The sequence below is a fragment of the Diceros bicornis genome, chromosome 17, assembly GCF_020826845.1.
Source record: "Diceros bicornis minor isolate mBicDic1 chromosome 17, mDicBic1.mat.cur, whole genome shotgun sequence".
In the NCBI taxonomy this organism is placed as follows: Eukaryota; Metazoa; Chordata; class Mammalia; order Perissodactyla; family Rhinocerotidae; genus Diceros; species Diceros bicornis.
Genome location: NC_080756.1, coordinates 11,571,889 through 11,598,943, shown reverse-complemented (window position 1 = coordinate 11,598,943; position 27,055 = coordinate 11,571,889). Strand labels below are relative to the sequence as shown.

Sequence of the window (27,055 nt, the reverse complement as noted above, 5' to 3'; positions counted from 1 at the left end):
CTGTCAAAGAATAATCTCCACAGACAGATAAGAAATGCTGCCATTCTAATATACTAAAAATGAATAGTGGGGGAAAAAAGTGAATAGCAATGACAATGAATCTATGCAAACAAGGGATCCCAAAAACTCCGGAGATTTCCCCTTGTTTAATTTCAGTAGAGAAATTCAGGAATCTGTGAACTGCAAAAAACCAACACTAGAATAAATTGAGGGATTAGTATAAGGGAAGTGCTGGCCAGCTGAAATCACAATATTGAAGCTTCCCATGTCACAATATACAGAGAGACCTAGAAGTTTTAAGACTGCTAACCTTTGTAAGTTTCCCACTCTTTTGAAATGTTAAAATGAGCATCAAAACTAACAGATCTCAGGCTCTTCTTCTCCATATTTTCAAATCACAGTCAGTTCATACTTCTTGGAATTCTATGATGTCTGTCCTCTTCTCTACACTCCCCTTACCTCCCACCCTACTATGCCTAGAGAAAAAAACTTGCCATTTTCAAATGAGGAAATAATACATTTCCTCTTCACATTCCATATACCCCCATTCCTTCTCTCTCAGCTGCAGACCTCCTTGAAGCAAAGAGCAAACAAGATCATCACAAATTAGATGAGGAGACTAGACAAAAAACCTCATCATTCTCCCCAGTGGTGCTCATTAACATTCTACAATCTACCTGACATATTACAAAGTATTCCACTTTCCTGGCATGCTTTTCCACAATAATTGATGTAATATCTCTGGCTGCAAAAAGCAACTTTGGTCCCCACCTTCTGGTATATGGTGGTAAGTGAATGCTGAGAAGTAGACAGAATATGAGATGTCAGGGTCAAAATTAGCTTGGAATCTGTATGTTTTCATCTGGCTCACCTTGTGTGGTTTTCTATTTTGTTTTAATTGTGGTAAAATACACAACATAAAAATTATCACTTTAATCATTTTAAAGTTACAGTTCAGTGGCATTAAGTACATTCACATTATTGTGCATTACAGAAGAGAAAATGGTCTCTGGCACAAAAGCCATGGTATTGAGAGACTACAGACATTCTTTCTATGACTATTTACTAAACACATATTTATTTACAAGTCACTTATATTACAAACTATAGTGAATAAAAAGAATAAATGGTCAAATGTTAAGAATATCTGACACTACTGCCCAGTAAAAATAGCTATCGATGTGTATTTCTAGTATGTTTTCCATATGCTGAAGTTGCTTACATGCACATCTCAGTTCCCAAACAAGTCCCAAGTAGATAGAAGTCTACATCTCTTTTGTCAGCACTGAGTTCCAAGGGACTCATAAGGGCAGACTAACACAAGAAGCAAGAGACAGAGTTGCAGAAATTCCTAGAACAGAGAAAACCTTTTCTGTTACACTGTTTCAAATTTCCCAAGAATTCTTAAGGAGACAACCCAGAAAAGTAGGTAAAAGCATCTGGTAATGGGAGTCATAAATTATATCGAAGCTAAAAACAAAAAGTAACTGTAAAGAAAATCACTACTAGGCCTCTCTCTACATTAGTTTCCTCTATACTTTCATAAGAGAAAACCAAAACATGTCACTCTGGTCCTACAACGTTTTTTTTTTTTTAAAAAAGATCCTGGGCCAGTATATACAGAAGGACAGCATATTATTGACCTCAGAAGGACAAGAAGCTGCATGAAAAGAACATTTTCTCAGCGATGCTGCCTCCCAATATGAAAGTCTGGGCTCTGATCACAGGAAGCTGTCTTCCTCAGGTAATGACACCAGCAGCCATCGTTCACTGAGCATTCACTGTGTTCCAAACACTATGCTCAGGAATCTACATAAGTCTCACATTTATCTTCACTTTAACACATTCTGAAAATTTACTTTCAGATACTAACAGAAAAGGTTTTAAAAATTTGCATTCTCGGGCCGGCCCCGTGGCTTAGCGGTTAAGTGCGCGTGCTCCGCTGCTGGAGGCCCGGGTTCGGATCCCAGGCGTGCACCGACGCACTGCTTCTCCAGCCACGCTGAGGCCGCGTCCCACATACAGCAGCTAGAAGGATGTGCAGCTATGACATACAACTATCCACTGGGGCTTTGGGGGAAAAATAAACAAATAAAATTATTAAAAAAAAAAAAATTTGCATTCTTGCTTTATGATTAGAAAAGTAGTATAGGCTTCTTTATACTTACAGAAAACACACACAAATCTAAGAAGAAAAAAAAAATCACCTATAATCTATAACTCAAAGATAACTGCTATTAATAACAGCAATGTTTCAAGATATATTTTTCTAAACTTTGTTTCCATATTTGTATGGAATTTGTTTGTATCCATGTTGGATACGTTTCCATATCCAATAATTTTTATGTAATTTACATTATAGAGGATATTTTTTATCCCATGCTTTTTTCTATTACTAAAATTGTGACCATTTTCCCTATTATCAATTACTTTTAACAGTCACTTGAATAGCTATCTAATATTCTACTACATATATGTACCATATTTAACCATTTTCCTATTATTAGATATTTAGGAAGCTGTTAATTTTTATAATAAAATAATGCTGTGATGTATCTAAATCTGTATTCACATTTCTCATCAACTGCCTAGGATAAATACATTCAAGAGTTTTTAAGACAAAAAATATCCCCGTTAGTTCAGTCTAGTTAACAGACAAGGACAGTCAGACTATCTAATTATAGAGTTTCTCAGTTGTTCCCCCAGCAACATATAATGTCCACTTAGCACATCCCATGGCAGTGCCCGGACTTTAAGGACATTCACCCCAGCAGCGCTTCTCACTTTTTATTTTTCTTCAACTCATGCTCCATTTTAATAATATTAACTCTTCTTCCCCATATATTTTACTAAAGAAGATATGACTCCCTACTCCTTAAGGCTCACTGGCCTAAGAAAATTAATAGGGAGGACAAGATAAAAAGTTACACAGGGAGATATCCTCTTTGCTATTACTGTTACACATCTTACTAGCTCTTGTCAGTGTACCCTGGTAATTTAGAGAGCAATCCAAAAGGCAAAGCCTCAAAAACCACAAAAGAATAACACTCTAAGTCTAATATAAAATTAAAGAAGGTAAAAGAGCATGGAGATATTGGATATTTTAGCATTTGTTTGTGATTTGACGTGTGGTCCATTTAAGATCCTAGATTTTTTCAAGCTAGTGAATTTAAAGTCTTTATACATAGTACTTCATAGAAATCTTATACTCTCACAAATATATGGAGAAAGAAGAACACCACATCAACTCACATAGAGAAAAGCAGAGGATACAAAGTTTCAGAGGTAGACACCAGATGCAAGCGTCCTAAGATACTAAAGCAGATCAGAACCAATGGTAGAAAGTAAAAAACAAAATAAAAAATAAAAACCAACCGTCATCTACAGAAGACAAAAGAGCAGTGATGGCCAAAGAAGAAAAAGAGAGCTGTTAAACTGAGAGAATATGTTCAAAATTTGGCTTATAAGCATCAAATTAGAAAAGAAACTTCCTAAAAGGACAAACTGTGTCAATTCTAAGCTTATATATTTAGATTATATGTATACTCTTTTAAAAAACTCAATATCCTACAAGGCTTGAAAATCTCTCTTGGTTTCCTCAAAAATTACAGGTGATCTGAAGATATAAATGGTATATCCTTGTTCAATTTCTAAATATTAATAATAATGGCTAATGCTAAGTAAGCCTTTAGGATGGCCAGGAACTATCTTAAAGGCTTTACAGGTATTAACTCTTTCAACTCTCAAAACAACCCTAGGAAGTAGATACGATTATAATCTTCATATCATATATTTTACATATGAAGAATGGAGAGGTTAAGTAATTTGTCCAAGGTCATAGAACCAGCAATTGACATAGCTGGGATTTGAACTCAGGCACCCTAAATCCACAGTCCAAGCATTTGGCACTATGCTTTTCCAAAAAAACTCCTAACAGACTATAAAACAGTGGGTGTTGGTGGGCTAGGAGAGGAGAACGTTGGAGAGGAGTTGTATAGTAACTTTTGGGCACAGAAATAGTCCCTATCAATTTTGCCAGAAAGTTCTTCCAACATATATCACATTTTTAATTATCCCAAACAGGGTGATGCTAAACACCTTTTGCAAAAGCAGTTCTTGATCTTTTCCTCCTTCTTAAAAAAAAAAGTGAAAAAAAGGAAGGATAAAAAGAAACTGAAATCCTACTTCTCCAACACCTTTCAACAGCTTCCTTTCCTTGACCTTTTCCAACACCTTGATGGTTAGAAAACAAAGATGAAAAAAGAAGGCATTTCAGTTGAAATAAAAAGACCTCTTAGTAATTTTTCCATTGCTATGACTGAAACATTTAAGAAAGACTTTAGGTCTATCCCACCTACTCCCAAAAGGAAGGAAAAGCAAGTTAACAAAACCGTCTTTTAATTTCACAGCGGCTTTCTTCCCCCTCAAAGGCTATTCCTGTCCTTGGTGCAGACGGGGAACCGCTCCCAGTGACGGCAGAGCAGTCTCCCAGCAACGACTGATGAGGGCTGTCCACCACAGGGGTTTCCTGAAAAGCTAGCGAGAAATTATCCTCATATTTGCTGCAATATTGAGATGCAAGGATGCTGTGGAATTTCTCTTAACCCTTATAGCTCCAGTTTCTGGCAAGCTTCTAAACAGGTTATTCTTTTGGAATGCTCTGCCTTTACCCTAGGATTATCTCCTTTTTTCTTTCCTCCACCTCCCTCCAAATAAAATTAGAATTTTGTTAGTTTGAAATATTTATGGCTGTAATAAATATTACTATAACTGCACTACCATAAAAAATAGGACTGCATAATGTAAGCTGAAAAGCAGACATTACTCTTTGCACTTCACACATAGAACTTAGAATAAATGAAAGCACAGAACAGAAATTAATATCAGGATAGAAAATAAACCAGCAAGTTCTTAAAGGCACTTTTCCACATATGCTATCCAAATACATCCATAGGCAGGCAAACCTTAAATTTTCCTAGGCTCTAGTCTACTGAATTTTCACACTGACCTCTGCAGGCAGCCCTCCAGAAATCAGTGGTATTAAAATGGAGTTGCAAAGAAAGGAACTGGAAGCCCAAACACTTGATCCAAAAAAAGATAACTTAGGTTCACACCTAGGAGTATATCTAACAATTTCTTCCTAAAGTTTTGCTTTAGCTCCATACATCCAAAAGGAGAGTTTTACTCTAACTACAGCGGCAAGGAATTCTATATAATCATCTATTTTTGAGGTCTGAAAAACAGGGTATAAACCACCTGCTTAGGACCAGTACAAATAAGGTAGAAAAATTCCAAATTCCAAAACTCAACATAGAATTACTCATGGATACTACATTCCAAAAACCTGCTTATGAGCCCTTTTTCATTCCATACTTAGAAAAAGCAGTTAGGTAAAATTCATTAGCAGCAGGACATATAGGGTTAATTCAGGCACTCTGCTTCAGCAATCTCCACTGTGGCCCCAGCCTATTCTAAAAAGAAACAAACAAAATAGCATCCCTATCATTAACAACATCCCACTTTGGCTTCAGCTCTGTTCAATGGTACCCAGTTATCATCAAGGTATAGATGGGAGAACGCACCACTTCCGATGGATTTTTCTTCTTCCTTCTCTCTGTCCCCTCCCTCTCAAAAGAAAATGACTGCAAACAAAATCACTACGTCACTGGAGGTAGAGGGAATCCCATCTCTGCACTCTTTAGAAACCAAGGCCAGCAAACAAAAACAAGGCAATTACAAGAAACAAACAAGTAATCCAAAATAAGAAGCAGTAAACCCACAGGAAATTCTTACGAAAACCTCAACATGCCAAAAGGCATTTTTCAGCTAAAAGGCTGAACAAATTCCTCCTAAGATGTTCATAATCAAAAAAGCTTCCTAGACACAGCAAAGGCGACATATTTCTTCTTATCACATTTAAAGACTAGGGGACAGTTACATAAAGACATAGGACAGAGAGACATATTCACCAGCCGGGTGTGGATAGCGGTGGAATGACACAGTGAAGGATATTTATAGGGGATTCCCTGCTTCCTGCAATGTGCGTCAACAGCATCACCAAAGAGAACAGAAATCACCACTATTCTGATAAGCTAAATCTGAATGAAGCATCGCTTGAAATAGCCATGGAAGAGGTAGAATCTAAACAGAGAAAAAGTTCTAGCAAATCTAATTTTTAAAATATTTTAAAGATAAAAAACAGCAAACAAAAATGCCCACAAAACCCTCACAAAACTTAACACTTGAAAATTCTGTAATTTCCTGAGTGTGGATTATACAGTTAAATTGGCCAAGATACGAAAGAAATCCACCTTTCTAGCTTCTTCCCTACCCAGTCTGTGGAGTTCAAGGACTTTCATATAAAGAAAGAAAATCATCCAAAACTCACCCCAGATGGATCTGGACTTAAACCAACAGCAAGCTCACATTATTAATGGAGACCTCATTGTAAGACTCTGTTCTGCCCGAATTTTGCCGAAGAAATTCCTTCTGGGAAACCTGTGCCTCTTCCCTCGCCCACAGTCCCCTCCCGCCCCTTCACCCTTGAATGAAACGCTACTGATCCTCGATACTGATCCTCGCTGCTGCGTCTCCCGCAAGCTAATTGCTCTGACAAGCAGCTCTGAAGCAGACCATGGCCCAGCTGTTCAGAGGGATGTCACCTAGAGCTCTGCCAACAGTCACACTTGGAGTGCGCGCGCGCGCACACACACACACTCACCAACACACACACACAGAGGCTGCAAGAGCACTCCCTCCCACCTCTTCTTCTCGCTCTCATTCAAGCACTTCAGTGACATGCCTGCCTCCACACTGCTCTGAGGATAGTTTTTAAAGACACAGGAGCTGCTCTTTTCTGCTGCATATGCTGAGATGCTAAAATAGAGTCTTGTTAGGGAAGAATAATGAGTTGGGGATGTGTATTGAATTAAAAGTCCACTTTTAAATTTACCTTGCCTTTTTCTCACCTGCAAAATAACTGAGGCCAGAGAAATGGTCTTTGCCTAAAAGCTACTGGGCTGACTTCTGAAACTAAGACCAAAGCTAGTAACACAGAATTTTCTTTCCAGCAAGCTATATTTAGTAATATCATTTTTCAATTTGGGGAAGAAGGAAGGCAACACAAGATACTAGTAGTTATCTGTTCCTCCTCCCATATCTGTCCCTCAAAGGATGGGAAGACGACTTGGGCTATGAAATGGGGGGAATGAGAAAACCGTGAAGGCACCTTACTGATAGAACTGATGAAAAAGGATGAGAATAGAGTATAAGGATGGGGATGAGGATAAACAGATTAAAATGAAGACAGCGGTACAAAGGACACTAGGAAAGAAGAGTAATAGTTCTTGAAAGTACGCATGACTCTGGGACAGAAGACTTAGAAATGACTTTCAGGTCTTAATTTTTAAGAACCTAAGGAAAGGTAGTAATAATCTCTATTGCTACAGCAAGTAATGGACATTACAGGTGGTGTGTGCAATAACACAAAATAACATACGGGTAGGGTCCAGGCATCCTGAGGAAAACAATAAAACCTGTCACAAAGACACAACTAGTCATTCAGTCAAATACATATTTGTTGTGGGCTTGGGTTCTTACTAAGGGCCAGACATTATAAGATAAACTCTAGGAATATGAGATAGATTCATTAAGAGTCATACAGAAGAAGGAAAAAAAAGGATTCTGGCTTTTACTCTGAATGAGATGAGAAGCCATTAGGGACTTGGAAGGCTGATCCTGCAGGGCCAAATAGACCACTGAAAGGAATCTGGCTTTTACACTTAGTGGGATGAGAGGCCACTGGGAGTTTTTAAGCAGAAGAAACAGCATGTTTTAGACCTATATTTCTTTTTGCCTCCAAGTTTTCATTTGAGAAATTCCTAACATACAAAGAATTTGCAAAAATAGTACAACAGTCACCTAGATTCATATACAGATTTAGTACATATGTATGCATGTGTGTATATACTTTTTTCAGAACTATCTGAGATGGTCTCATGTTCACACCTAAAATAATTCAGCATGTATCTCCTAACAGTAAGGTTACTCTGAACTATGAGAATAGTCACTAATCAAGTCCCAGAGGAATTAACGGGTAGTGCACAAGCAAAGCAGATCTAAATGGCACTGCAAAAACTTAGAAAACTGAAATGACTTTGGAATCACCATCCACTGAAGGCTGGACAGAATTTGTCAGCTAAACCAACCAGGTCAAATGTCTGCTAAAATAGAAGTCAACATTCACCATGGCATTTAAACAAGACCCCAGACCTTTATAATATAATATTCAAATTTTCCAGGATACAATGCAAAATTACTTAGCATATAAAGAACCAAGATAATCTCAATTTGCATGGGGAAAAAAAGATGAACAGATACAACATGGAGGTGACACAGATGTAGGAATTATCTGACAGCTACTAAAACAGTTATTATAAAAGTGCTCCAACAATTTAGGGACAATACTCCTGAAACTAATGGAAAGACAGAATGTCTGAGGAAAGAAATAGAGGATATAAAGAGGAACCAAATGGAAATTTTAGAACTGAGAAATATAACAACCAAAGTATAAGCCCTCACTTGACGGGTTCAATAGCAGAATAGAAATGATAAAGGAATCAGTGAATTTACAGACAGATCAAATTCAAATTGAAGACAGATAAATTTGAAGACAGATCAAATTTCAATAGAAATATCAAATATGAATCATATCAAATCTGAACAATAAGGAGAAAAAAGATTGAGAGAGAAAGAAGATTGGGGAAAAAAAGAATAGACCATCAACGACCTGTAGGACAACACCAAAAATCTAATATTTGGGCCATCAGTGTCCCAGAAGGAGAGGAGAAAAGAGTGTGGTGAAATATTTGAAGAAATAACGGCTGAAAATTCCACGAACTTGACAAAAGACATAAATCTATAGAGTCAAGAAGCTCAGCAATCCCCTAACAGAATAAACACAACAAAATCCACTACTGGATCCATCATAATCTAACAGCTAAAAACTAAAGACAAAGAAAAAATCTTGAAAGCAACCAGAGAAAAATGATGCAGTTCCCTTATTAAGGGAACACTGATTTGAATGACTTCATATCTCTGATCAGAAACTACTGAAGACCAAAAGGAAATAGAACAACATTTTTAACGTGCTGAAAGGAGAGAACTATAAACAGAATTCTATATCCAGAGAAAACATCCTTCGGGAATAAAGATGACATAAAGACATTCTCAGATAAAGGAAAACTAAGAGAATTCATTGCCAGCATACCTGCTCTGAAAGAATGGCCAAAGAAAGTTCTTCAAAAAGATGAGAAATAATACAACAACACTTGGAACACCAGGAATTAAGAAAGAAAAACATAAATGCTAAATATCTGGTTACATATAATAGACTATCCTTCTTTTGAGTTCTTTAAAATATGTTTGATGTTTGAAAGCAAAAATTGTAAGATTACCTCATGGAGTTTTCAATGTGTGCGATAAATGTAATAAATAAGACAACCTCAACTTTAAGGGGGGACAGAAAAGGAACCTACATGGTGGTAAGGTTTTGACATTCCACCTGAAATAGCAAAATATTAATTCTAAGTAGACCATTAAAAGTAAGGTGTGTGTATATACACATACATATACGTATATGTATATACGTAGATGAGAGAGAGAGAGAGAGAGAAATAGAGAGAGATCCCTAGAGTAACCAATAAAAGCTATACGAAGAGATATAGTCAAAACCTAATAGATAATTTAAGTGATTAAAATGGAATACTACAAAATGTTCAAATGACTCAAAAGGCAGGAAAAGGGAATCATTAGAAGATTAAAAAATAGGAAGAACAAAGAAAAAAACAAATAAGATGGTAGACCTAAATCTAAACAAATCAATAATTACATTAAATGTAAATGGTCTGAAAATGCCAATTAAAATACAGAGATTGTCCAAATAATTAGACACTCACTTCAAACATAATGATATAGTCAGATTAAAAGCAAATGGAATAAACAATTCTGTATGGTATGTTAACAGTGGATAAATGACACTTATACATTTGCCAGAACCCACAGAACTGTACAATGCAAAGAGTGAAACCTAATGTAAACTATGAACTTTAGTTAATAGTATCAATATTGGTTCATCAGTTGTATCACATGTACCATACTAATGCAAAACGTAAATAATACAAGAAACTGTGTGTGTACTGGGGAGGTTGGTATATGGAAACTGTATACTTTCTGCTCAATTTTTCTGTAAACCTAAAATTATTCTAAAAAATAAAGTCTATTAATTTAAATTTTAAAAGATACACTATAAAAACACTAACCAAAAAAAGCTAGAATGGCTATATTAATATCAGACAAAGTACACTTCAGAGCAAAGAAATGACCAGGGATAAAGAGGAACATTACATAATGATAAAAAGGACAATTCACCAACAAGACAACAAAATGTCTATGCACCTAACGGACCTTCAAGATACACAAAGCAAAAACAGAGAACTGAACAGAACAAGAGACAAATACACAATTACAGTCGGATATTTCAACACCCCTCTTTCAGGAATAGATAGAACCATTAGACCAAAAATTAGTAAGGATATGGAAGAATTGAACAATATCATCAAACAACAAGATCTAATTGACATTTATAGACCACCCCAACTAAAAACAGAATACACATTCTTCTCAAGTGCTCATAGAACATTCACCAAGATAGACTATATATTCTGAGTCATAAAACGACCTTAAGAAATTTAAAAGAATTAAAATCATACAAAGTATGTTCTCTGACCCTAATGGAATTAAACTAAAAATCAGTATCAAAAATATAACAGGAAAATCTCCCTACACTTGGAAATTAAACAACACACTTCTAAATAATCCATGGGTCAAAGAGGTAGTCTCAAGGGAAATTGGAAAATATTTTGAACTGAACAAAAATGTAAATATATCAAAATTTGTGGGATGCAAACTAAAGAAGTACCTAGAGGGAAATATATATGTAGCACTAAATGTTTATATTAGAAGAGCAGTGTCATGTACTGAATATTTGCGTCCGTCCAAAATTCACATGCTGAAGCCCTAACCCTAACAGTGTGCCTGTATTTGGAATAAGGCCTCTAAGGAAGCAATTGAGGTTGAACAAGGTCACATGGATGGGGCCCTGCTCCGACAGGATCAATGCCCTTATAAGAAGAGACACCAGAGAGCTTGCTCCTTCTCTCTCCCGCAGCAGGCACAAGAGGTCATGTGAGCACACAGCCAGAGGGTGGCCGCCTACAAGCCAAGAGAAGAGGCCTCAGAATGAAAGCTACTTTGCTGGCACCTTGATCTTGGACTTCCCAGCCTCCAGAACTGTGAGAAATAATTTTCTGTTGTTTTAAGGCACACAGTCTGTGGTATTTTGTTATGGCAGCCTGAGCTGACTAATACAAGTAGAAAGGTCTCATGTCAATAATCTAACTTTCTACCTCAAGAAACTAAAAAAAGAAGAACAAAATAAAGTAATCATAATGAAGATAATAATAAAAAGCAGAAACCAATTAAGTTGAAAATAGGGGAAAAAAATCAATGAAACAAAAAGCTCATTCTTTGAAAAGATCAATAAAATTGACAAATCTCTAACAAGACTGACAAAGAAGAAAAGAGAGAAAACACACATAATAACAATAGGAATGAAATAAAAAGGTCACCACAGATCCTGCAGACATATAATAAGGGAGCATTACATACAATTCTAAACACAAATTTAACTATTAGTTGAAACAGACCACTTGAAAACCACAAATTATCAAGTCACCCAAGATGAATTAGACAACTTGAATAATCCTATAACTATTAAGGAAATCTACATAAAATCTACTATTTTCTCTGGTAAATTTTAGCACACACTCACAGAAGAAATAGTACCAATTTTATATAATCTCTTCAGAAAATAGAAGAGAAAGAAACACTTCCCAACTCATTTTATGAGGCCAACATTACCCTGATACCCAAACCAGGCAAAGACATTATAAGAAAACTACAGACCAATATCTTCATGAACGAAGATGCTAAATGTCCCAACAAAATATTAGCAAATAAAATCCAGTGATATATATAAAAAGGATAATGCATTACAACCAAGTGGAGTTTGTCCTGAGAATGCAAAGCTGGTTCAATTTTTGAAAAGCAATTAATGCAATCCACCATATTGAGTCTAAAGCAGAAAAAAAAAATGATCATTTCAATTGATGCAGAAAAAGCATTTGATAAAATTCAACACTCATAATAAAAACCCTCAACAAGCTAGGAATAGAAGGAAATTTCAGTCTGATAAAGGGCAACTATAACAATCCTACAGACTGATGCCTTCCCCCTAAGATCAGAAATAAGGCAAGGTTGTCCACTGTCACCACAACTATTCAACATGATTCTGAAAGTACTAGCCAGTACAAGAAGCCAAGAAAAAGAAATAAAAGGCATACAGATTGGCAAGGAAGAAATAAAAACTGTTTCTCTTCATAGACACCATAATTGTGTAGATATAAAATACCAAGGAATCCACACAAAAAAATCCCTAGAACTAGTATGGTGTTTAGCAAGATCGTAGGACACGAAGTCAATCAACACTGCCAAATCAAATTTCCATATACTAGCAATGAATAATTAAAAAACAATACCATTTATAATTGCTGCCTCAAAATTAAATACTTGGGTATATACATAACAAAATATTTACAAGGTCTGTATATTGAGAACTACAAAATACTGAAGAAAGAAACAAAGACCTAAATAAACGGGAAGACATACTGTTCTCATAGACTGGAATACTCAACATAGTAGAGATGTCAGTTCTCCCCAAAATGATCTATAGATTTAGTACAATTCCACTCAAAATCCCAACAGGATTTTTTTGTAGGTACAGACAAACTAATTCTAATATTATATGGAAAGGCAAAGAAGCAAAATAGACAAAACAATTTTGAAGAATAAAGTTGTAGGAATCATCGTACTCATTTTAAAACTTACTATAAAGTTACAGTAATTGAGACAGTATAAAATTGGTGAAGGGAAGAACACATAGATCCATGGAATAGAAAAAGAGAGTCCAGAAATAGCCCCATACAAATATACCAACTGATTTCTTACAAAGGTGCAAAGACAACTTAATGGAGAAAGAACAGTCTTTTCAAAAAATAGTATAGAAACCACTGGACATCCACATGCCAAAATAAATGAATATCCACATAAACCTTATACCTTACATAAAAATGAACTCAAAATGGATTGCTGATCCAAATGTAAAATGTAAAACTAAAAAATGTTTTCAAGAAAATATAGGAATAAATCTTTGTGACCTGGGAATAGGCAAAGAATTCTTAAACAAGATACCAAAAGAACAACCCATAAAAGAAAAAAATTGACAAGTTAGACTTTATCAAGATTAAAAACTTTTATTCTGTAAAAGACACTGCTAAGATAAAAAGACAAGCTACCAGATTTAAGAAAATATATGCAAATGATGTATCCAACAAATGACTTTTATCCAGAATATATAAAGAACTTTCAAAACTCAATGATAAGAAAATAAGCCAATTAAAGAATGGCAAACAACTTAAATATAAAATACCGATAATCCTACTAAAGATATGGAGCAACTGGAACTCTTATTGGTACAGCCACTCTGGATAACAGTTTGGTAGTTTCTTATAAAGTTAAAATACACTTACCATATAACCCAGCAATCCCACTCTTAGCTATTTACTGTAGAGAAATGAAAACTTACATTCATACAAAACCTATACGAGAATGTTTACAGCTGCTCTATCTATAATTGCAAAAAAAAAAAAAGAAGGAAACAACCTAAATATCCTTCAGTGAGTCAATGGATAAACTGTGGTACGTTCATACAATGGAATTCTACAGAGCAATAAAAAGGAACGAACTACTGATACATGCAGCAAGTTGGATGAATCTCAAAGACATTATGCCCAGTGAAAGAAGCCAGTATCAAAATGTTACATATCGTGTGATTCCCTTTACATGACATTCTGGAAAAGTCAAAATTATAGAGACAGTAAACAGATTAGCAGTTGCCAGGGGCTGGGGGTAAGGGAAGGGGACCAACTACAAGGGGCAAAAGGGAATTGTTTGAGGTAATGGAAATAGTATCTGGAGCGTGGTGGTGGTTACAAGGTTGCATATGTTTGTCAAAATTTATAGAACTGTTCACCTAAAAAGAATAAATGTTACTCTATGTAAATTATACCTCAATAAATATGACTTTCAAAAATAATAAGAAAAATAACAATCAAATGGGGGTAAGCAATGGTTGGAGGTACAGATTAAACAAGAATAGGAGAATGTTGATGATGACTGAAGGCATAGGGGGATTTATTATAATATTCCATTTACTTTATATTTTTGAAAATTTTCATCAAAAAAAAAAAAAAAAAAAAAAGGTCAGGAGAACCAACAAAGGAGACTATAAGAAGAAACAGCCAGAGAGAAAGGAAAGTGTGATGTTTTGGAAGCCAAGTGAAAAAGCATTTCAAAGAGGAGAAGGCAATAAACAATGTCAAATACTGACAGGTCAATTGAGATGAGAACTTACTACTGATTACTGGATTTAGGAATAGAGAGTGGTGGTGGTGAAAGCCTAAATTAAGTGGGTTCAAGAGAGAAAAAAGGAGAGAAATTGGTGATAGCAAGAAAAGACAACTCTTTCAAATAATTTTGCTATAAAGAGAAATGAGGTGGTAGCTGGAACAGGGAAAGGATCAAGAAGGGTTTTTATAAGATGGGACAGATTGCAATATATTTGAACGCTAAGGTTCTTTTACAAACGTATTCTCTTATTTATTTATTTTTTCCCCCCAAAGCCCCAGTAGACAGTTGTATGTCATAGCTGCACATCCTTCTAGTCGCTGTATGTGGGACGTGGCCTCAGCATGGCCAGAGAAGCAGTGCGTCGGTGCACGCCCGGATCTGAACCCTGCCGCCAGCAGCGGAGCGCGCGCACTTAACCGCTAAGCCACGGGGTCAGCCCTCAAACATATTCTCTTAAACAAATCATTAGCTAAATCCATATAAAGTATGTTAAGACCTCCAGGTCATATTCAATGATAAAAGCAAGTTGCATTTGCCAAAATCTTTTTGAGTATTTTCTATGGTCTATGCACTATTGTAAGCATTTTAAATGTTTTTCATTGAAATCTCATTCTTCAATAATCAAAAATATATAAAACATCTGCATATAAAAATGTTCACAAGCATTATTTATAATAGAGAAAAATCTGGAAATAAGTTAAATAGCCAATAATGGGAATAATAATAAATGATGACAAATTCAAATGAACGAACATTTTAAAGTTATTCTCATGTGCTCATAAATTTTTTTTTTAATGACAAGGGAAATATTTAAGGTATTCTAGAACAAAATCTTATGCAAAAATATATATACATTATATTAACTGTAAATAAATATTTATAAAAAGATAGATTAAAAATATATAATAAAAATATAACAAGTATCTGTCTCTTAGGAATGAGATTGCAGGTGTTATTTACTTTCTTCTTTATATAGTTTTACTCACCTACATTTTCTAAAATGTCTTTAATAATCATGGATTGATTCTGTAATCAGATATTTTTAAAATAGTCATTCTTGTACTGATCTACATGAGCTAACAGAAGACGACGAGGAAAATAGGCGATTGGAAATTTTTAGATCCCTCTGAGCTTAGTATATGAAAACTTAACTGTGAGCTTTACAAGAAAACAAAATCTTGAAAATTGAACTTCAGGTTAACTAAGAATTTTAGCTGGGTCACAGAACTAGGATGTGTTCAGATCCTCATTAATTGTGAAGAAAGCAAGTCAATAAGTTTTAAAACGGGCAGTATCATAATTCCAGCAAAAGTCCTCTAGTTCTTCTACATTGCATCACAACAACATCAACAACAGCATCCCCAAATAAACACTAAGGAACTCTCTGGTTTCCACAATTTTTTCAGCTAAGAAGTTAAAATGTATGGACCTTGTTTGGATCCATATTCACACAATTATAAGAAAAAATACCTTGGAGACAACTGAGGAAAACTGAACATGAAATGTGCATGGGATGACATCAAGTATTATTGTTAATTTTGTGAAATATGAAAATGGCATGGTGGTTATTTTTAAACAGTCCTTATTAGTTACAGATGCATCTTGAATTATTTACAGGTGAAATGACGTGTGTGTGAGTTTGCTTTAAAATATTCCAACTTCAATAACAACAATAATAACAAAAAAAAGTGTGTGTGAGGATTGTGTTGAAACTGGGTATTGAATTCATGTTGGTTCATTTGACTATTCTCTATTGTATTTATGTTTAAATCATCCACAAGAAAAAATTTTGAAAAGAAAAGAAAATTTACATGAGTGAGGAAAATGAGGCTTTAGATAAATTTCCAAGACTTTTCCCACATCTGGATGGCAAATAAAACTATGTCAAATGTCTAAAAAATCAAAAAAAAATATGTGGAAAGGAAGCTGCTGGTATTCTGACAGGTAAAATCTGCTTATGTAATGAATAAGACATACTGTGAATTGTCATAATTAAGACTAAAAAACAATACTAGTGTTCATTCATATCAGCAGAACATAAAAGGAAGCAATAAGTAAGATCTGTGGATGGTGAGTATTGAGGGAGTATGTGCTGTTTCCATAGCACAAGGCAGACAGAAAATTCATAGAGAAACAAAATGTCCGTATGTCATTTTAGCAAGACTTTCTATTTCTCACTGAGAGATCCTCCTCAAGGTAAAGCACAAGGACTAATAGTGACTGATTCACAGGCTTTCTACTCACTAATCATGTAACGGGCAAACTAGTCTACCTCTATGAACCTCATCTATAAAATGGGGATAACTGTACTTGCCTTGACAGATACTACAAAAGTCAGAAACAAATCACTGGCACAGTACCTGGCACAAAGTATGCAACTTAATAAGTTGCAGCTAGCGTTATTACTACTGAGTTTAACAGGAAAGAACAACCATTAGAGTCAAGAATGATATAAGGAAGCTCACCATCACCTATTCAGTATTGTCTCTATTCCATACTGAATGGAAGGGATTAGACAAAAGTAGTAAGACACAAAAAGGAAATAAGAAGTATAAGAATTAGAAAGACAGACAAAACTTTCCTATATTTAGCAATGTGACTGTGGAGAATCCAAGAAAATCTAAGGACTAACCATTTAGCAATAAAAAGAGCTCAGCTGAAATGAAGATCAATGTACTAAAATTAACAATGTATCTATATTCTAACAACAGTAGAAAAAGGGAACCCACACACAATAACAACCAATACCACCTAGGGATAAATCTAACAAAAGAAAAAGATCTTTAATGAAAAAGTTATAAAACACTATTGAAGGATATAAAAAACCCAAGCAAATGGTGTTATAGACCATACTTCTAGCTGGAAAGACTTGATATCGCAAAGAAGCCAGTTCTCACCATGTTTATCTATAAATTCAATGCAATTCCAACAAAAATGTCAATGGAGTTTAAGGAAGATCAAGACAGGGTAGAGAGATCTGCCCTACTAGGTATAGGCTTCTAACACGGTAATTAAGACATGGAAATTGAGCAGACCAATGGAATAGAAGAGAGATCCTAGACACACACATCCAGAAACTTGATTATATTAGAGGAGGCATACTTAATATTCAATAACAAATGGTTTGGGCAACTAGTTATCCATATAGAAAAAAAAAATCAGAGTCCTATTCACACTACACACAAATATAAATTCCAGGTAGGTGGATTAAAAATCTACATATGAAAAGCAAATCCTTAAAACTTTTAGAAACAAATATACAAGAATTTTTATGACCTCAGCATAAGGAAGGATTTCTTAAATAAGAATGAGAAGCACAAACCAAAAAAAAAAAAAGGATTGAAATACTTGATGATTTTAAAATTTTAAACTTCTATACAATTAAAAAAATCATAAACAGTTAAAAGATAGGGGGCTGGCCCCGTGGCTTAGTGGTTGAGAGAGCGAGCTCCACTACTGTCGGCCCCAGTTCGAATCCCGGGCACGCACCGACGCACCGCCTGTCCAGCCATGCTGAGGCGGCGTCCCACGTACAGCAACTAGCAGGATGTGCAACTATGACATACTACTATCTACTGGGGCTTTGGGGAGGGGGTGGGGAGAAAAAAGGAGGATTGGCAATAGATGTTAGCTCAGGGCAGGTCTTCCTCAGCAAAAAGAGGAGGAGTGGCATGGAAGTTAGCTCAGGGCTGATCTTCCTCACACACACACACAAAAAGATAAGCTACAGATTAGAAAAAAATATATTTTGAAACATACGTATATGAAAAATAATTGGTACTCAGTATATACACAGAATTATAAACCAAAAAGGAAAAAGACAACTCAATAGAAAAGTTGGCAAAGACTCAAAAGTAGAAACCCAAAAGGCCCATAACAAAAGACAAGAAGCTCATCTTCTCCTAGTAATTAGGAAAATGAAAATTAAGACAAGGAAATATGTCACATCCAACAGACTGTCAAAAAAATTTTAAAGTTAACAAGTTTTACAATACTATGTACTGGTATGTCAATAGATTGTTCATTTTTATTGCTCAAAAGTATCCCATTGTATAGATAAACCACAATTTATCTACTTACCTGTTGGGTAATATCTGGGTTGTTTCCAATTTTTAACTAATACAAATGGAGCTGCTATAAACATTCATGTACAAGTCGATGTGGACATATGGATTCATTTCAGAGGTGGAATGGCTGTGTTGTTATGATAAATCTATGTTTAATTAGGAAAAAAAGTTGAACTGTTTCAAAGTGGCTGTGCCATCTTACATTCCTATCAGTAACATATAAGAGTTCCAGTTGCTCCACATCCTCATCAACATGATACAGTCACACTTTTTAAGATTAGCCATGCTAACAGTTGTGTAGCAGTATCTTGTGGTTTTAATTTGCATTTCCCTAATGACTAATGCTAAACATCTTTTCATGTGCTTATTTGCCAACCCCATATTTTCTGTGACAAAGTGTCTGTTCATATCTCTTGCCCATTTTTAACTGGGTTGTCTTATTCTTTAATTATGAGTTCATATATTCTACCTACATATATTTTCTTAAACTTATCTTTTCTGCCAGTCTGTGGCTTGTCTTTTCCTTTTCTCTACCATGTCTTTAAAGAAGAAATTTTATTTTGATGAAATAAAACTTGTCAATTTTTTCTTTTATACTTTGTGCTTTTTGTGTCCAACTTAGGAAATCTTTGCCTAATCTATGATCACAATGATTTTCTCAGATGTTTTCTTCAAGAACTTAATAGTTTTAGCCATTGCATATAGGTCTATGATCCATTTTGAGTTAAGTTTTTGATGGTGTGAGGTAAGGTTGGGTTTTTGGTTGTTTTTTCAATGTGGTGAAGGGTAGCAGAATTTGCCACCCCAAAATATGCCACTTTGGCATAAGGATTATTTTGAGTAGAAGGCAATTAAGAAAAAGATAAAAGAAAAGCTCTCTGCCCTCCCTCTATTTGTCTAAAACCAGGACATACATTTACAAAGCTGTCCTCCTCCTCCTCTACAGGGAACGACGAAAGTTAATCATGGGAAACAACCCTTACCAGCCTGGAGATGGCACCAGAGGACTCTATATAACAAACTTGACTCACTAGCCTTTATCTACCCTTAGTTTCGCATATGTTTTCCTTCCCACAATTGCGGCCCCTACAGACTCAAGATCCTTTTCTGTTGTCTTGTCATTTCTCTACAAATTTATTGTACCTTTGTTAAGATGCTAGATTCATAAACCTCAGTTCTAACCAAAATTTTAGGTTATTCATCCATGAATTTCTCCCATGTATGCACAAGATATACATGGTAACAAAGTTGTTTTCCCCTTGTTAATCTATCTTTTGTTACAGAGACCCAGCTGAGAACCTAGAAGAGTAAAAGGAAAAAAGATTTTTCTCCTTTAAAATGGCTATCCAATTATTTGAGGACCACTTATAAAAAGTTATCCTTTCTCCACTGAAACACCTTGACAACTGTCAAAACTCAATTGACCATGTAACCACGGGCCTACTAGACCAGTTCAACTGACCCCATCTTATCAACAGAGTAATTCAGAGTTGTTTTTCAGGACTTGAAAGTCTCCCCCACCCCTGTCCAGTTCAGACCACCAACCCATCAACTAGGCCTGTGCAAACACCAAATAAATGACCCTTTTCACATCAAAGGGCTGAAAACTCCACCCTCAGATCATGCTAACACCACCATTTTGTGAACATGCCTCTTATGAAGAGCCATGAAGCTTGACTACACTCGCGGAGATCATCAATTACTTTACTTCTCCTCACCTCCAATCATCTATCTCCACACTTAAGAACGCCCTGTCCTTCATCCCATAAATTTTGCCCCAAGCCCTGGATTGGAGAGACAGATCTGAGAGCATGTGCCTCCTGTCTCCTTGCAGATCGATCTTGCAATAAAGTTTTCTTTTCCCAAAAGCTGATGCTGTAATAATTGGCTTTTTCTATGCACGTCAGGTAGGAGAACACCATCTTTGTGCAGTAACAACCATACACATTTGGATCTATTTCTGGACTTCTCTTCCATTGATCTATAAGTTTATTTTTACACCAATACCACACGATTAATTACCAAACCTTTACAATAAGTCTTGAAATCAGGTAGTGTAAGTCTTCCAACTTTGACTTTTGTTTTCAAATTTGTTTTGTCTATTCTAGACCCTTTGTGTTTCCAGATAAATTCTAGAGGCAGTGTGTCAATTGACTGGGATTGTGTTGAATCTACAGATCTGGGAAGAACTGAAATCTTAACAATATTGAATCTTCTGATCCATAAGCAATCTTTTGTAGTTTTAAGTATACAGCTATTGCGTGTGTCTCGTCAAATTTAGCCCTAAGAATTTCATATTTTGATGCTATTTGTAAATGGTATGTTTCATCAATTTCAATTTCAGATTGCTCTTCCTAGTATATAAACATACAATTGATTTTTATATACTGACTTTGTATCCTGCAACCTTCCTAAACTTAATTATTCTAGTTTTGTAGATTCCTTGTGATTTCCTATATACATGATGCTGTCTTCTGCAGCAGGAAAAGTTTTACTTGTTCCTTTTCAAGCTCCCCCCTTCCTCTGTTAGTTTATTGCACTGGCAAGAATCATCAGTACTATGTTGAAAAGAAGTGGCAGAAGCAAACATCCATGGCTTGTTCTTGTTCTTAGAGGCAAAGAATTCAGTATTTCATCATTAAGTATAGCATTATCTGGAGATTCTTCAAAGATGTCCTCTATCAGATGGAGGAAATTCCCTTCTAATTTGTTGAGAGTTTTTAACAAGAATAGAAGTTGAATTTTCTTAAACGCTTTTTTTTTTTTTTTTTTGCTGAGGAAGATTCGCCCTGAGCTAATATCTGTTGCCAATCTTCCTCTTTTTGCTTGAGGAAGATTGGCCCTGGGCTGACATCTCTGCCAATCTTCCTCTATTTTGTTTGTGGGTGGCCACCACAGCATGGTCACTGATGAGTGGTGTAGGTCAGCGCCTGGGAACCAAACCCAGCCGCTGAGGCAGAGCACACCAAACTTAACCACTAGGCCATGGGGCCGGCCCCTCTTTTTGCTTCTTTTGAGATAAGTATATGTTATTTGCCTTTTCAGTCTGTAAATATAGTGAATTATATTGTTTGAATTTTAAATGCTAAACCAACCTTGAATTGCTGGGATAAAACCTACTTGGTCATGATGTATTGTCCTTTGTATATATTGTTGGCTTCAATTTACTAAAATTTTGTCAAGGATTTCTGCATCTATGTTCATAACAGATATTGGCCTGTGGTTTTCTATGTCTGTTTGATTCTGTTACAAGGGTAAGGCTGGACACATAAAGTGAGTTGGGAAGTGTTCCATCTCTTTTAAGTTCTTCAGAAGTTTGTATAGAAATGGTACATAAATTCTTTCTTAAATTATCAGTAGACTTCAGCAGTGAAGCCATCTGAGCCTGGAGTTTCCTTTGTGGGAAAATTTTAAAATACAATTTAGTTTCTCTAATAGACACAAGCCTATTCAGGTTATCTGTTTCCTTTTGATTGAGCTTTAGCAGTTTGTATCTTTCAAGGAACTTGTCCATTTAATGTAAATTGTCAAATTTACTGGCATAGAATGGTTTCTGATATTCAATACTATCTTTATAATAGCTGAAGAATCATCAGTAAAGTCCCATCTGTTATTCCTGATAGTGGAAAAATATTCTCTTCCCTTTTTAAGTCTGCCTAAAAGTTTATCAATTTTGATAATTGTTTTAAAGAACCAGCTTTTGGTTTCATTGATATTCTCTATTGTTTTTCTGCTTTTTAGGTCAATGATTTTTGCTCTGATCTTTATAATTTCCTTTTCTCTGCTTGAAGTTAACTTTTCTTTTCCTAATTTCTTAAGGTGGAAGCTTAGGTCAATGATTTTAGATCTTTCTAACATAAGCACTTAATGCCATAAATTTCCTTTTAAGTACTGCATCCCCCAAATTTTGCTATGTTGTGTTCTCATTTTCAATCTTTCAAAAATATTTTCTATTTCCCTTATTCTTCTTTGACCACTGTCTAATTCAGAGTGTGTTTAATTTCCAAATATCTGGGAATTTTCCAGATATGTTACTGATTTCTAATTTAACCCCTTTATGATAAAAGAACATACTTTACATAATTTAAATCTTGAATTTATTGAAACTTCTTTTATGGCCCAGAATATGGTCTATCTTGGTAGACTCTATGAACACTAGAAAAGAATATGTATCATGCTATTGTTGGGTGAAGTGGTCTGTAAATGTCAACTAGGTCATGTTCAGGTTATTTACTGATTTTTTTTGTCTAACTGTTCTATCAATTATAGAGAGTAGTGTTGAAATTGCCATCTATACTGGTGAATTCTCTATTTCTCCTTTCAGTGTTATTACTTTTTGCTTCATGTATTTTGAAGTTCTGTTATTAAACACACAAACATTTATGATTGTTAGTCCTCTTGAAGAACTGACCCCCTTTTCATCATGAAACAACCCTCAATATGCAGGGTAACAGTCCTTCTGAAATCTACTTTGTCTAATATTAATATAGTAACTCCTGCTTTCTTCTGATTAGTGTTTGTGTAGTATATCTTCTTCCATTTCTGTATTTTCAGTCTGTTTCTTTAAATATACTTGAAGTGGGTTTCTTGTAAATAGCACTTAACTGGGTCTTGCTTTTAAATTAAATCTGATAATTTCCACCTATTAATTATAGTCTTTAGATCATTTGCATTTAATGTGATTATTGATACGGTTGGATTTAAATCAACCATTTTGCTATTTGTTTTCTATTTGTCCAATCTGTTCATCTTCCCTTTTTTGGACATCTTTTAGATTAATTAAGCATTTTTATGATTCAATTTTATCTCCTTTATTGGCTTATTAACTATACCTCTGCTTTTTTTTTTTAAGTAGTTTCTTTAGAATTTAGGGTATATATCTTTAACTTATCACAGTCTACTTTCAAGTAATATACCACTTTACATGTTATAAGAACCTTACAACAGTATACTTCTATTTTACCTTTCCCTACCTTTTGGGCGATTGCTATCATACATTTTATTTCTATAAGTTATAAATCTCACAATACAGTTTTATTATTTTGGTTTTAAACAATTATCTTTTAAGTGGCTTTTTTCAAATAAAAGAACTCTTTAATATTTTCTATATATATTTCTGATTCTCTTCATTCCTTTATGTAGATTTAAATTTCCATCTGGTATAATTTTCTCCTGCCTTTAACATTTCTTATAGTGGTAGTTTGATAGTGATTAATTCTATCAGCTCTTATATATTTTTTAAAAGGCTTTATTTCATCTTCATTATTTTTATTGTGATATAATTCATATACGATACAATTCACCCATTTAAAATGCACAATTCAATGGCTTTTAATATATTCAGCATTGTGCTTCCATCACCAAAATGAACTTGAGAACATTTTCATCAAAAAGAAACCCTAGATGAAATCCAGGCATTTGTGACAACATGGATGGACATTGAGGGTATTATGCAAAGTGAAATAAGCCAGAGGGAGAAGGTCAAATACCGTATGATTTCCTTCATTAAGTAGTAGATAATAACAACAATAAACAAACACATAGAGACAGAGATTGGATTGGTGGTTACCAGAGGGGAAGGGGGGAGGGAGGAGGGTGAAAGGGATAATTCGGCGTATGTGTGTGGTGATGGGTTGTAATTAGTATTTGGGTGGTGAACATGATGTAATCTATGCAGAAATAGAAGTATAATGATGTACACCTGAAATTTATACAATGTTATAAACCAATGTTACTGCAATAAACAACAACAAAAAAAACCAAAAAGAAACCCTATACCCATTAGCAATAACTCCTCATTTTCTCCCAATCCTCAGCCCTAAGCAGCCCCATGAATACACTTTCTGACTCGAGAGATTTGCCCATTCTGCACGTTACTCTTCAATTTTGAAAGATATTTTTACTGCATATACAATTTTAGGTTTGCAGGTTTTTTCATTTAGCATTTTAATGTTATTACTTCCAGCTTGCAAGAGTTCTGATGAAAAGCTTGCCATATTTCTTACCTTGTGTATTAGTGTGCTAGGGCTGCCATAAAGAAATACACAGACTGCATGGCTTAAACAACAGAAATTTATTTTCCCACAGTTCTGGAGGCAAGAAGTCCAACATCAAGGTGTCAACAGGTTTGGTTTCTCTAGAGGCCTCTCTCCTTGGCTTGCAGATGGCCACCTTCTCACTATGTCCTCATATGGTCTTTCCTCTGTGCACACATGCCCTTGGTATTCCTTTGTGCGTCCACGTTTTCTCTTCTTATGAAGACATCAGTCAGATTGGGTTAGGACCCCCCCTAACAGCCTCATTTTAACTTAATTGCCTCTTTCAAAGGTCCTTTCTCCAAATATAGTCACATTCTGAGGTACCAGGGGTTAGGGCTTCAACATACAAATTTTGGGGGACACAATTCAGCCCATAAGACCTCTGTATACAATGTTTTTTTTTTTGCTCTGTCTGCTTTGAAGACTTTCTCTTTTCACTAGTTTTGAGCAAATTGATTAAGATATGCCTTGGTATAGCTCTCTCCATGATTTTTCTGTTTTGGGTTCTCATGGAGCCAAGCAGCTCAAAAAACCCAAAAGAGAAAAATCATGGAGAGAGCTACACCACAGCATATCACAATCGAACTACTTAAAACCAGTGATGAAGAGAAAATCTTAAATGACCTTTCTGAATCTATGAGTTTATAGTTTTCATTAAATTTAGAAAATATGCAGCCATTATTTCTTCAAATACTTTTGCTGTCCCCACTCTCACATTCCTGAGACTCCACTTACAAGTATTCTTAGATTGCCTGATGTCGGCCCTCTGCTCATTTATTCCTTATTCGCTAATCACCGTATATTCATATCTTCCATCTTTTTCTTATCTTTTATTTTAGATGTTTCTATTCTATGTCTTCAAGTTCACTAATTTTTTTTCTGCAATGCCTATCTGTTGTTAAGCCTGTCCACTATATTTTTCATTTCAGACATTGTAATTTTCATCTTTAGAAGTTTGATTTGGATAATTTTTATATCTTCCATGTCTCTACTTATTAACATGCTCAGTCTTTCCTCTAGCTTTCTGAACTTATGGAATAGTTACAACTATTACAATGTCCTGTCTACTAATTCTATCATGTGTGTCATTTCTAGGTCTATTTCTATTGACTGGCTTTTCTCCTCAATATGAACTGTATTCTCTGCTTCTTGGTATGCCTGATTAATTTGTGGTTGGATGCCAAATGTAAATTTTGCATTGTTGGCTGCTGGAGTTTTTGAAAAATTTCTCTCATTTTGAGCTTTGTTTTAGGAATCAGTGACTTGGAAACAATTTGATCCTTCTGAGGCGTGCTTTTATGCTTTGTTAGGCAAATCCTTTAGACTAGGGCTAATTTGGCACCATTACTGAGGCAATACTCTTCTAAGGACTATATTCAATGTCCCAGGTATTAGAAGGTGTTTCTAGTATGGCTGGTGGAAACACAAAGTATTCACAGCCCTGTGTTCCAGGGGCTGTTCTGCCTAACGCTTGCTAGTGTTCTTTTTCTGCCTTGGGTTCCTCACTAATCATGAACTGATTAGCACTCAGCTAAAGAGTCTAAGGCAGTAAAGTCCAAGAGAACTTTCTGTGATGATGGAATTGTGGCTACTGAGCATTTGAGATGTGTTTAGTGCATCTGAGGACCTGAACTTTTATTTAAATATCCGCATGTGGCTGGCAGGTACTGTACTGGACAGTGCGAGTTTAGGGGAAACCTCTGCAAGTCTCTGCAGCTCTTGCGTGTGAAGCCCTTTTCTCTCAAATACTCTGCCTACAAATCCTAGTTGCCTTGGCTTCCCTGAACTTTACCTCTGTCTCCTCAACTCAGGGGACTGCCTGCTTTGTTTGGGTATCCCTGCCCATCCCAGGTGCTGTTTCCAGCCTGGAAACTTTCTTCAGGCCAAAAGTGGGACCATCACAGGGCTCCACTTGTTTGTATCCCTTCTCTCAGGTATCACTGTTCTGTGCTACCCTTTGTTCAATGTCTGAAAACAGTTTTTAAAATATATTTTGTCCAGTTACTTATTTGTTTAAGGCAGGGGCACAAATCAACTTCTTGTTACTCCACCATGACTAGAACTATGAGTTCCCTACTACTGAGTTTTTAACTTTCAATTATTATATTTTTTTGTTTCTAAAATATCTAATTGCTTATTTTATAAACTACCCAGTCCTGCTTAATTTTCTTGTTTCTTATTCATGGTTTTTATTCATTCTTCTATTTCATTAAATATACTTATTTTATGTTCTATATCAAATAATTCCAACATCTGAAATTTCTGTGGGTCTGGATCAGTTGTTTATGCTGACACTTGTAAACAGTGACTTATTTGCAATATTATTATTAATAGCTCATATTTGTTGGCAATCTATCTTTGGGA

The 27,055-nt window shown here is 35.3% G+C and overlaps 1 protein-coding gene across 21 annotated transcripts in view; it reads right to left on the bottom strand.

The window, feature by feature from the left end:
* Positions 1-27,055, bottom strand: part of R3HDM2 (R3H domain containing 2) — a 137,788-nt gene that overhangs the window by 57,258 nt on the left and 53,475 nt on the right. Inside the window, exon 4 of one of the 21 annotated variants that reach the window (XM_058557838.1) lies at positions 4,186-4,233. The exons of the other annotated variants lie outside the window; for them this stretch is intronic. The gene's annotated coding sequence lies outside the window, so the exon portion shown is untranslated. The remainder of the gene's footprint in view (positions 1-4,185; positions 4,234-27,055) is intronic. 21 annotated transcript variants of the gene reach the window in all.